Raw genomic sequence first — 12,751 nt, forward strand, 5'->3', positions numbered from 1 at the left:
CTTAAAAATACTCTCAAGAGACACTTTATATTTCTTAAAATGGATGCCTGCACACATCACAGTGAACTATTTTGCTATCAACATTCGACTTGTTTGTGACCAGTCAATTGTTACCAAGACATTGGCAGTGAAAGATAGATACTAAAGCTCACACCAGCCGGTTTCTCCAGGCCTTAGTGGAAGAAGGTCTGCAACATTATGAACAAAAACAAGAACAGGTTCTTTCTATTGCAACTGACAATGCTTCAAACATAAGTAGAAGTAAACTGATGAATGAGAATAATGAAGGTGAACAGGAGCTAGAAGAAAACTTCAGATTCAGCATTTTTGAGATGGAAAGCCAAAGTTCTGTAACTGAGGAACAAACAGATATTGCTGCAGAAGAACAGCAAAATACTAATTTACAATTAGATGATCTTGTTAAAGCTTTCTCACATTCATCATATGCGCTGTGTTGTGCACATGCTGCAGCTAGCAATAAAAGAGTTTCCAAGAGGGACATGCTGGAACTCTGATTGGCAAAGTAAGAAAATTGGTTATTGCGGCCAGAACCTCTAAAATTGATTCCATCTTGAAGAGACGTGCTGGAAAAGGGGCAATTGTGGATCAAGCCGCTTGGTGGGGCAACACCTACTTAATGATTGTGCAATTGCTTGAGCTGAAACCCTTCCTTGTAGATATGGCCAACCCTCAGGTAACTCTAAATGAAGGACATTGGACACAGGTGGCTGAACTGAAGGAATTGCTTCATCACCCATTTACAGTAACTAAAAATTAGAAGTTGAGGATTTAACTTGTGGCATTTCCATAAAGGAGTGGAAGAACTTGTGGTTTTTCTTGTCCCAAAGAGGAGGTTTACTCACAAATGGCATTGCTGTTTCAATGAAATGGAGAGACGCTGCTATTAGAAATTTAAATTATTCTTGCAGCTTTTTATGTGGATCCAAGTTATTGTATATTGCTGGATGATCAACAGCTTACTAAAGGAAAAGAAGCTCTGACTTAAGTAGCAGTTAGGATGAATGGGCTACAAGACTGCCAAAAGCAAGGGGACTTGGGTCTTGCTGATGCTATTGCTACCATATCTTCAGCCTCATCAGATGAGTTTAATTTTGAAAAGTATTTGGACAACATGGAGGAGGCAAAGTGTGGCCGCAGGGATAAAGATTCCACTCCCATAGCAAACAAATTGACCAAATATCAGCAAAATTTTTCACTTACTCTCAAAGAAGTAGAAGAGTTCAACTGTTCATCAAAAGTGAGAAGTGGTTACCGCTTTGCCACCAACCCAAGTTAGCGTAGAGAGGTTGTTCTCTAGCCTTAACCCTCCGTCAGGGGCAATATGTTTCATAACGAGTTTAAGGGCATTGCGCCTGTCCGGCACAGGCTAGAAAATTGGCTATATTTTCCTTTTTTAAAAATTGCAATGCTCTAAAAGTGATCAGTTACCTTAATAGGAATGTAATAAATGAGAATACACATAATCAGGTGTAAAAAAAAAATGTTTAATAACCAGAAAAGTAATATGTTTCTATGTCTTGAGCATCCTCCTCACTCTCTCCATCTTGACCTGTATCAGACACATCTGGACATTCTTCCACATCATCTTCTGAAGCAATGTCACTTTCTTCCCCTAAATCTTCTAGCTGTAAGGGGTCTGTCTCATCATCAAGCAGTATATTTTGCACTTGCTCAACATGAAGGGCATTGGGCAAGTCAAATATTCTCCTCGCCATTTCAGAAGAAAAGCTGAAGAAAGAGAGAGAATATGTTAAGGCGCCTGAGAAGCACAATCTTATTTCTAACAAAACCTTTTATGACAAATCCACAAATTTAGCACTAGCTATTCATAAAACAAGCTAAAAAAACAATTGGGATGAATAAAAACAGCAAATTCTAATCGTCAAATGTGTGACGCGTTCAGGGGCAATGAGCCTGAGAAGCCAAAACACTGATATCTGATCTGCAGCACAAGAGGCTTCTCAGGTTTCACACAGCCTTTAAAGTTAGGAAGGTACTGGGAGGATGGTGTTTCCCAGACAAACCACTGAAAATAGAGAAATGAAACTAAGTGAGCTGCGCCTGTCAGATCAGTTGCCCCTGACGGAGGGTTAAAGAACTAGATCAGATTTGAGTAAAATAAATAAGGCAGCACACTGCGGCGCTAAAACATGAAAACTGAACTGCATTACTTCACTAGAAATATGAATAAATGAGAGCATTTAGCGCATAAATTGGCCAATTCATGTGTACCTGGTAGCCATTAGGGCATCTCTCGTATACCAGGTCCTAAACTTTCCTTTCCTCGCTGAGAATAAACGTCTTCATCTGAATGGGTACCTGTGAAACCTCTTCTTAGACTAAATTTTTTTCTGTGGAGGGGTAATGGACCTGTTGCAATCAAAACACCTGCGGCTAAGAGGCGGAGTGCTCAGTCAGAAGGCTAATGAATACAAATTTCAAAAAACTGACCGTCACATCCAAACATAAACTAAAGTGTGAACAGGTGCTGAACCTATAGTCACCAACTCGTATACAGTCAAATAGATAAGGTAGCACACTGCGGCACTAAAATATGCAAACATCAAACATGAAAACTGAACTGCATTACTGCACTAGAAATATGAAAAAATGAGAGCGTTTAGTGCATAAATTGGCCAATTCATGTGTACCTGGTAGCCTTATTTGAAATTTAGATCAGATTTGAGGTCATCTATGAAGGAGGATCTGATGGAGGTGATATTATTTTTCAGAACAAATTCATAGACTGCACAAATGTTATTCAGTATGTATTTGTTGAAAACGGTTTTTTTTCCCCCGCTTACTGCATAGTGTATTGCATATTTACAATTTATTAATTTTGTTGTGTTCAAAAGTTGTATTCCAATAAATATATATACTGTTCTATCTAAATAGACTGATTATTGTATCATAATGGGGTTTAAAAACCTGAAATTACCATTTTACTACAGTAAATGTATCCGTTAAATATGAGCCATGTATGAGGAAGTCGGGAGTCGGAGGTTTAGCTTACCGACTCCACAGCCTGCCGCCAACGCCTGTGGGAGTTACCATGATGAATGGTATGGACTATGATGTTGTGTTTTAGTGATCTAGCCATTAGGCTCAGAGCATGTTAGGCCGGCGTCACACTCAGCGTAAGACAATACGGTCCGTTTTTTACGGCCGTAATACGGCCGTAATACGGAGAAATGTTCCCAAAATAGTGATCCGTAGGCAGGGTGTGTCAGCGTATTTTGCGCATGGCATCCTCCGTATGTAATCCGCATGGCATCCGTACTGCGATATTTTCTCGCAGGCTTGCAAAACCGACATCTAATGGATTTATGTGCTCAAATGTTCGGGAAAACATATATACAGTATATATATATATATATATATATATATATATATATATATATATATATATATGTCATTGAGACACATATATATATATTCTGTATTTATATTTAATTCAGAGCGATATATGTTAAAAGCCGGTAATTCAATTGCCGGCTTCTCATTTCTCCTTCCCCAACCCGACAGGATATGAGACATGATTACATACAGTAAACCATCTCATATCCCCTTTTTTTTGCATATTCCACACTACTAATGTTAGTAGTGTGTATGTGCAAAATTTGTGCGCTGTAGCTGCTAAAATAAAGGGTTAAATCGCGGAAAAAAATTGGCGTGGGCTCCCGCGCAATTTTCTCCGCCAGAGTGGTAAAGCCAGTGACTGAGGGCAGATATTAATAGCCAGGAGAGGGTCCATGGTTATTGGCCCCCCCGTGGCTAAAAACATCTGCCCCCAGCCACCCCAGAAAAGGCACATCTGGAAGATGCGCCTATTCTGGCACTTGGCCACTCTCTTCCCACTCCCCTGTAGCGGTGGGATATGGGGTAATGAAGGGTTAATGTCACCTTGCTATTGTAAGGTGACATTAAGCCAGATTAATAATGGAGAGGCGTCAATTATGACACCTATCCATCTGGTCCCTTAATGACCCAACGTAGAGGGAAAAACCTGAAGGACTATCTTGTCAAAAGCCACTATATTACCAAACAGCCGACACTTTTTGGCTCGACTAATAGGCGGGTAGGTTGTTTCCCTTGTGGGTCTTGTGTTGCCTGCCCTAATGTCCTGCGGTGTGGCACGTTTCAGTCATCGGATGGGAGCAGGGAGTATAAGATTCGTGAGTACATATCATGTAACACCACGCACGTAATCTATTACGCTACTTGCCCCTGCTCCCTCATCTATATTGGCCTGACGTCGAGGGAACTCAAAGTCAGGACACGTGAACACGTACGGGACATTAGGGCAGCCAAAGATATTGTAGATGCCGAGGCGTTGGCGTCCCTCAAGACACTCCCCAAACATTTTAGATCCTTTCACGGGTCTGATCCCAGCGGTCTGAAGGTACGGGGCATTGACAAAATTCACAGTGGAATTAGAGGGGGTAATGTGTGCCAGATCTTAGCACAGCATGAGTGCCGGTGGATTGCCACCTTGGACACCATGGCCCCTAATGGCCTAAATGAGAAGCTATCATTTGCCCCCTTTTTATAATTTCGCCCCCGTTTTTGATCCCTTGTATATTATTGAAGTCTGTGTCCACTCTTGTTTGTGGTAGCCATGCAGCAGAGTTCTCATTGTATTCATGGTATCTTCTCCTCTCTTCCACCCTACTTTTTAGCGTTTTTATTAATTAATTGTGTTGTGTTTTGTTTTTAGCTTTTTGGTGTTCTATCTATCCTTTGCCCCAGATGTCTGGCGTTCACCCCTCGTTGTGCTTGCATTATCTACTATTATTCCATCCATCTAAAATGCATCTCAACAGTGATACCACACATACCAAATATGGACCTATTGAAGATATATCAACTCTCCACAAATTTCCAGGATTTTTTCGTGCCGAGTGGACATTTCGTTTTAGCTATAGATGGCGGTTGTATGTTCGTGTTGTTGTTTGTGTTTTATTATTCATATTATACTATTGTATTATGTATATTATAACGCGAACATTATCATGTTAAGCACTATGTCACTTTATGCTTACTTAGGTTTATATATAGATCCTTGGTGATTATTGTAGGCTTTGATATATTCAATAACTTGCCCCCTTCAGTGGGATAGTTATATTTATGTATATATTTATTTATTTATTTATGTATTACTGTCACTATTTATCTTTAAATAGGCGATATGTGGGGAGTTTCTTCTGCCCCACTAGTCGGCATTTCATGTTTTCACTTGTATCTATAATTGTGCCATCACTTAATTACGTTTCTATTCTCACAGTCACTTTGTCCCCCACTTACTGCTCTTCACCAATATGGCCGCCGCTTTGGCTTCCCTCTGCATTGTCGCCATAGTGCGCGCGCGCTGTTTCACCCGCGCACCGCCCATCCATCTCAGTGGCTATCTCCTGTGGCGATCTGCGCATGCCTCATGACGTCATTTGGCAAACTTTTGCCGCATGCGCAGACCGCACTGACGGCTTTTAGATGAGATGTATACTTCCGGTTTTGCGGTGATGAAGGCGCGTGCGCCGCATTCATTGGCGTCTGGGGCCACTGCTATTTAAACTCAGGGGACACAACAGACGCTACTCCCCTTCTTGAAGAAGCACTCACGCGAAACGCGCGTCAAGGGGTCAGCAGGAGGACCTTTTTTTACTGGTTATTATGGGTAAGTGATGGCCTTTCATTGGGATTGTTAAGGGGGGTCTGGGATCCCACTGCTCTTGGCAGCGTCTGTAGGAGTCTTCTGGCCTGAACCCTGATGTTGGAGCTTGTGGGATCACCCTTGCTTTACCTTTCTCCCCCCCTTTTTTCCTATTGTCTATACCTTGCCACACTTATCCATATGTGATATTATACTGGTCCTGTTCACCTGCTGAACTAGCAGGTTCCTTGGATACCCTCCTTTTTGAGTATTTGCCCCATGTTTGGGCTTATGTTATAGATTTTGTATGTACCAATAAAGTATTATGTTTTATCTTTTCAATTTATTGGTGTTTCTTTACTCCATGTTCTCTAGTTGTTAATACACTACTACCATTAGTAGTGTGGAATATGCAAAAAAAATGGGGATATGAGATGGTTTACTGTATGTAAACCATGTCTCATATCATGTCGGGTTTAGGCAGGAGAAATGAAAAGCCGGCAATTGAATTACCGGCTTTTCAATAACACCGCTGCATATTTCTCGCAAGTCACACTGCTGGTCCGTGTGGAATCCGTATTTTTCTCGCCCCCATAGACTTTCATTGGCGATTTATTTGCGCAATACGCTGACAAACGCAGCATGCTGCGATTTTGTACGGCCGTAGAGGACCGTATAATACGGATCAGTAAAATACGGCTGATAGGAGCTGGGACATAGAGAATAATTGTGCCGTGTGTAATGCGAATTTTACGGATGTATTTTCTGCGCTCATACGTCCGTAAAACTCGCCAGTGTGTCGCCGGCCTTAGTGAAAGGAATCTGCTGAGGTTGTGGACAGTTTTAAACCTTATCCAGTATGTTGGAGAGAAAGCTCTTTCTATGCCACAATCCCATGAGTTAACTTGTCCAAGTTGTCACAGCATGGATTTATATCACCTTTACTTTGTGAGTTCTTTATAAGTGCCAGTGCACACATTGTGTGTCCCAACTACATGTTACAATGGACCACCACGCACAATACTTTAACCCCTTCATCCCCAGGCCATTTTTCGTTTTGGCATTCCTGTTTTTCTCTCACCTTCAGAGCCATAACTTTTTCTTTTTCCGTCAATATGGCCATGTGAGGGCTTCTTTTTTTGGGGGGTGACAAGTTGTAATTTTGAATGACACTATTCTATTGGTTTTACCAGATAGTGTACTGGAAAACGGGGGAAAAAAATCCAAATGCGGTGAAATTGTAAAAAAAAGTGCAAGTCCACAATTGTTTTTTTTAACCATGTTCAGCAAATGCTAAAACTGACCTGCCATTATGATTCTGCAGGTCATTCCGAATTTGTAGATACAAAAGATGTATAGGTTATTATTTAAGTGGTGAATAGAAATCCAAATTTATCCCTTCCATGACCTTGGGATTTTCCGTTTTTCCGTGTTCGTTTTTCACTCCCCTCCTTCCCAGAGCCATAACTTTTTTATTTTTCTGTCAATTTGGCCATGTGAGGGCTTATTTTTTGCAAAACAAGTTGTACTTTTGAACAACATCATTGGTTTTAGCATGTCGTGTACTAGAAAACGGGAAAAAATTCCAAGTGCGGTGAAATTGCAAAAAAAGTGCAGTCCCACACTTGTTTTTTGTTTGGCTTTTTTGCTAGGTTCACTAAATGCTAAAACTGACCATTATGATTCTCCAGGTCAGTACGAGTTCATAGACACCTAACATGACTAGGTTATTTTTTATCTAAGTGGTGAAAAAAAAATCCAAACTTTGCTAAAAAAAAAAAAAAAAAATTGCGCTATTTTCTGATACCCGTAGCGTCTCCATTTTTCATGATCTGGGGTCGGTTGAGGGCTTATTTTTTGCATGCCGAGCTGACGTTTTTAATGATACCATTTCAGTGCAGATACGTTCTTTTGATCGCCCGTTATTGCATTTTAATGCAATGTCACGGCGACCAAAAAAACGTAATTCTGGCGTTTCGAATTTTTTTCTCACTACGCTGTCTAGTGATCAGGTTAATGCTTTTTTTTATTGACAGATAGGGCAATTCTGAACGCGGCGATACCAAATATGTGTAGGTTTGATTTTTTTTTTTAATTGATTTATTTTGAATGGGGCTAAAGGGGGGTGATTTAAACTTTTATATTTCTTTTATTTTTTTCACATTTTTTTTTACTTTTTTTTTTTTACTTTTGCCATGCTTCAATAGCCTCCATGGGAGGCTAGAAGCTGGCACAACGCGATAGGCTCTGCTACATAGCAGCGATCATCAGATCGCTGCTATGCAGCAGAAATGCAGGTGTGCTATGAGCGCCGACCACAGGGTGGCGCTCACAGCTACCGGGGATCAGTAACCATAGAGGTCTCAAGGACCTCTATGGTTACTCTGCAGAAGCATCGCTGACCCCCGATCATGTGACGGGGATCGGCGATGCGCTCATTTCCGGCCGCTTGGCCGGAAGCGCCGGTTAAATGCCGCTGTCTGCGTTTGACAGCGGCATTTAACTAGTTAATAGCGGCGGGTGAATCGCGATTTCACCCGCCGCTATTGTGGGCACATGTCAGCTGTTCAAAACAGCTGACATGTCCCGGCTTTGATGCGGGCTCACCGCCGGAGCCCTGCATCAAAGCACGGTATCTGACCTCGGACGTACTATCCTGTCCGAGGTCAGAAAGGGGCTAAATTAAAAAAAGCATCATTTTCCAAGACCCATAGTGTCTTTCTCGTGATCTGGGGCCAGGTAAGGGCTTATTTTTTGCTTGCCGAACTGATGTTTTTATTGATACAATTTTTGTGTAGATACGATGTTTGGATCGCCCGTTATTGCATTTTAATGCAATGCTGCGACGACCAAAAAAACAATTCAGGCATTTTGACTTTTTTCTTGTTACGCCATTTAACAATTGGATTAATTATTTTTATATATTGATAGATTGGGCGATTCTGAATGCGGTGATACCAAATATGTGTAATTATTTTTATTTTTTTTTGAATGGGGCAAATGGGGGGGGGTGATTTAAACTTTTATATATTTATATTTTAAAATATTTTTAAAAACATTTAACATCCATGGGAGACTAGAAGCTGCGATCATCCAATCATTCCGCTTCAGCCTGCTCTATGTAGAAGAATTGCTCACTTGCTATGAGCGCCAACAGCTGCTCCAGACACCGGGTTCTAATGCCAACCCATCGGCGACCCGATGTCATATGACAGCGGCATTTAACAGGTTAACAGCCGCGGGTAGATCGCGATTCCACCTGCGGCTGTTAAGGGCACATGTCAGGTGTTGAAATCAGCTGACATGTGCCAGAAAGATATGGGCTGGAGCCCACATCAAAGGGAGAGACCCGACAAGCGCCTTATATGTACGTTGCATGTCTTGAATGGGTTAATGTTAGTCAAAATACAAGACCAGAAAAGCAATTTTTCACGGGCTGAAAATCGCAGAATGCACTAGTCTCTTGCGTTTTGTATACATTAGACAGTGGTATATTAAATGGCTCCTATACCTGTCCACAATATGTAGATGTGACTGACCTCAGGATTTCAACCCTTTATATATAGTTATAATGATATATACCTATAGGAGATTTTTGGTCACAACTGACATCTATGTACAGCAACACTCAGAGAAGACACAGAACATGTCCTCTGTGCTTGACCTCAGGCCCTCTCTGCCACAAGAAATCTTCACAGCGTCATCCATGTCATCACAGGTTGCTATGGCATCTGCTGGATATCTGAAGCAATGATTTTGCTTATAAGAACACTGATTGCTCCAGTTCAGTGTTATGCTATACCCAGCTGTTACGGCAGAAGCTTGCAAGGTCTATTAAAGAGTGGATACTACTACAGTAAAATTGCTGTAAATGCACTATATTAACCCAAAAATGGAGGATCTGTCATCAATTTTAAAGTGCTAAACCAGCCAAATTAAGGAATTGTGGCTGCAGAGTTGAGTAAAAATAGTTTTTATTTTTTTCATTTCTCATCACTGTTGTGGAGATACTAGCTTGTAAAATTTAGATTATAATTTATGATATGATCTCTGAATCTATAATAGGCCCAACAGGGCAATACCAAAGATTCTTCTCTGTTATGTATACTTCTTCCCATGCATGAGGTTGAACAATCGCAAGCAGGATGAGTTATGCAGGAAAAAAACACAAAAACCCCATCAGGTCAGAAGAACATGCTTTCTCCTGTGAGATAAAATAACAGAAAGCCCTGCTGTGAGCCTTGATCTTTGCTGTTACTGTGTAGAGTAGAGCAAAGCTAAGTGTCATTACAAACATCTCCAACTTTCATCTCACAGCAAACAACGTGGGACGGAAGTACAGTAGAGCTAGGTGTCATTAGAAGTACTTTCAGCTTTCATCTCACAGCAGTGTGTAAGATGGGAGTACCACTGAGCAAATTATTATTAGTAATAACACTCAGCTCAGCTGTACTCTCCTCCCCTAACACTCACTGCCCTGAGATGAAAGCTGGAGTTGTTTGTAATGACACTCAGCTGTGCTCTGCTCTATACAGTAACTGTAAACATCAGTGCTGAGAACAGGGTTCTCTATCATTACATGTCTCACTGGAGAAAGCATGTTCTGACCTTCTGGGAGAATGTTCCTATTTTGGAAAATGATGATACATATACAAATTTCTCCAACTTCAAAAAAATCACCCTACTCCATAACACCAATTTGTTTTAAAGATGGGAGAAAAAGGTGTCATAGTTTATTGACTTCACAATACATTCGGAATGGTTGGCAACCCAGAGCATTATTCAGATTGTTTAATGTACTTGTAGTCTGAGAGAAGGCTCATATGCATCATGGGCTAATCTCGCATTGATTATCCACACACTGTATCACCAGAGAAATGGCATCACTGTGTCTCGGAATCAGAAGAGTCTATTACTGCGTCTAAATATAATATATAGTGACACCCATCCCAGCGTCCACATCAGCCTTGGCCATTGCATTATACAGGAATGTGGGAGTGATGTGACTCCCTTCCCCAGACTAGTCCTGGCCATTGCTTTGTATAGTTATTATAATATTTTGTTATTTCTATTGTGCCAACATATTCCGCAGCACATTACATTTTAGAGTAGACTTGTACAGACAATAAAGACATTACAGAATAAAACATAACTCAGATACCAAAAGGAGTGAGGGCCCTGCTCGCAGGTTTACAATCTATGAGGAAATAGGGGTAACACAAAATTATGAAATGTGCTTATATTGTACGATACAGTCATAATATAATTAATAGGGTATGCACATAATGCTGCATGAACCGTTCACCAGCCAGTATTTGTACAGTATAGACACAGAGGGCTATTAAGTGGATTGAGGGTGTGTGAACAAATGCTATGAGGGTCCTAATTTAAAAAAAAAAAAATTGTATGGGCAAAACAGGGATAGTTAGATAAGTAAGGTGAAGCGATAAGCCAGTCTAAAGAAAAGATTTTATAAGGCCATGTTTAAAACTGTGGATATTAACTGAATTGTCCTGGGTAGTGCATTCCAAAGATTTGGCGCAGCACAAGAGAAGTCTTGGAGATGAGAGTAGGAAGTCTGAATGGTGGAAGATGTTGGTCTTAGACCATTAACGTAACTGAGGACACGGGTAGGGTGGTAGACTGAGATGAGGGAGATGTGTTGTGGTGCAGAACCATGGAGAGATTTATGGGTCAGAGTCGGGGGGGGGGGGGCAGAATAAGGGTAGTCAGGGCCCGGGCAGTTTAGGGTGCGTGGGTCCCCTGCACATATGTCATGTGACATGTCACATGACATTTTGGGGAGGTCATGTGATAGGTCACATGATAAACATACAGATGCTCTGGTGCAGATCTTCAGATGTAAAGAGACTGACAGACTTTTGTCCTTTAAATACAGCGTAACACATAACAATAGAGGATAATTTGCAATAAGGGACAGCACAATATATAACAAGGGACGGCGCTGAACATAAACTAAAACCCTATATGCTAAGGGACGGTGCTTTAAATCTGAGAAAAATGGTCCGATTATTTTGATCAGACTTTAATCAGAGTTTTATCAGAGTGACATTAGTTTTTCTCAGAGATGGAGAGAAAAAAAGAAACAAAATTCTCCACCTTCTCCATTCTGAAAGCCTATGTAAATAAGGCCACACTCTGATGTCATCTGAATTTGGTCTAATGGTTTCCACTGACCCGTATACTTGCATTGGCAATTTTGATCCAACACTTGGATCAAAATTGGACATGTCACTGATGATCTTTTCCTTGGACCACTCAGTAACTGCAAATGTCGCTGCATTTACACACAAAGATAATTATTGTTGAACAAGCATTCTTAACATACAGTGCCTTGCGAAAGTATTCGGCTCCCTGGAACTTTTCAACCTTTTCCCACATATCATGCTTCAAACATAAAGACACCAAATGTAAATTTTTGGTGAAGAATTAACAACAAGTGGAACACAATTGTGAAGTTGAATGAAATTTATTGGTTATTTTACATTTTTGTGGAAATTCAAAAACTGAAAAGTGGGGCGTGCAATATTATTCGGCCCCTTTAACTTAATACTTTGTTACCCCACCTTTTGCTGCGATTACAGCTGCAAGTCGCTTGGGGTATGTCTCTATCAGTTTTGTACATCGAGAGACTGAAATTCTTGCCCATTCTTCCTTGGCAAACAGCTCTAGCTCATTGAGGTTTGATGGAGATCGTTTGTGAACAGCAGTTTTCAGCTCTTTCCACAGATTCTCGATTGGATTGAGGTCTGGACTTTGACTTGGCCATTCTAACACCTGGATACGTTTATTTGTGAACCATTCCATTGTAGATTTTGCTTTATGTTTGGGATCATTGTCTTGTTGGAAGACAAATCTCCGTCCCAGTCTCAGGTCTTTTGCAGACTCCAACAGGTTTTCTTCAAGAATGGTCCTGTATTTGGCTCCATCCATCTTCCCATCAATTTTAACCATCTTCCCTGTCCCTGCTGAAGAAAAGCAGGCCCAAACCATGATGCTCCCACCACCATGTTTGACAGTGGGGATGGTGTGTACAGGGTGATGAGCTGTGTTGCCTTT

The 12,751-nt window shown here is 41.0% G+C and overlaps 1 long non-coding RNA gene across 2 annotated transcripts in view; it reads right to left on the reverse strand.

The window, feature by feature from the left end:
- The window catches only part of LOC143775769 (uncharacterized), a 47,417-nt gene that overhangs the window by 10,858 nt on the left and 23,808 nt on the right, over positions 1-12,751 (reverse strand). Inside the window, exon 3 of one of the 2 annotated variants that reach the window (XR_013215701.1) lies at positions 1,485-1,749. The exons of the other annotated variant lie outside the window; for it this stretch is intronic. This is a non-coding gene — a long non-coding RNA (uncharacterized LOC143775769). Of the gene's footprint in view, positions 1-1,484; positions 1,750-12,751 lie in introns of those variants that run through there. 2 annotated transcript variants of the gene reach the window in all.

This window comes from Ranitomeya variabilis, chromosome 5 (assembly GCF_051348905.1).
Source record: "Ranitomeya variabilis isolate aRanVar5 chromosome 5, aRanVar5.hap1, whole genome shotgun sequence".
NCBI classification, from domain to species: Eukaryota; Metazoa; Chordata; class Amphibia; order Anura; family Dendrobatidae; genus Ranitomeya; species Ranitomeya variabilis.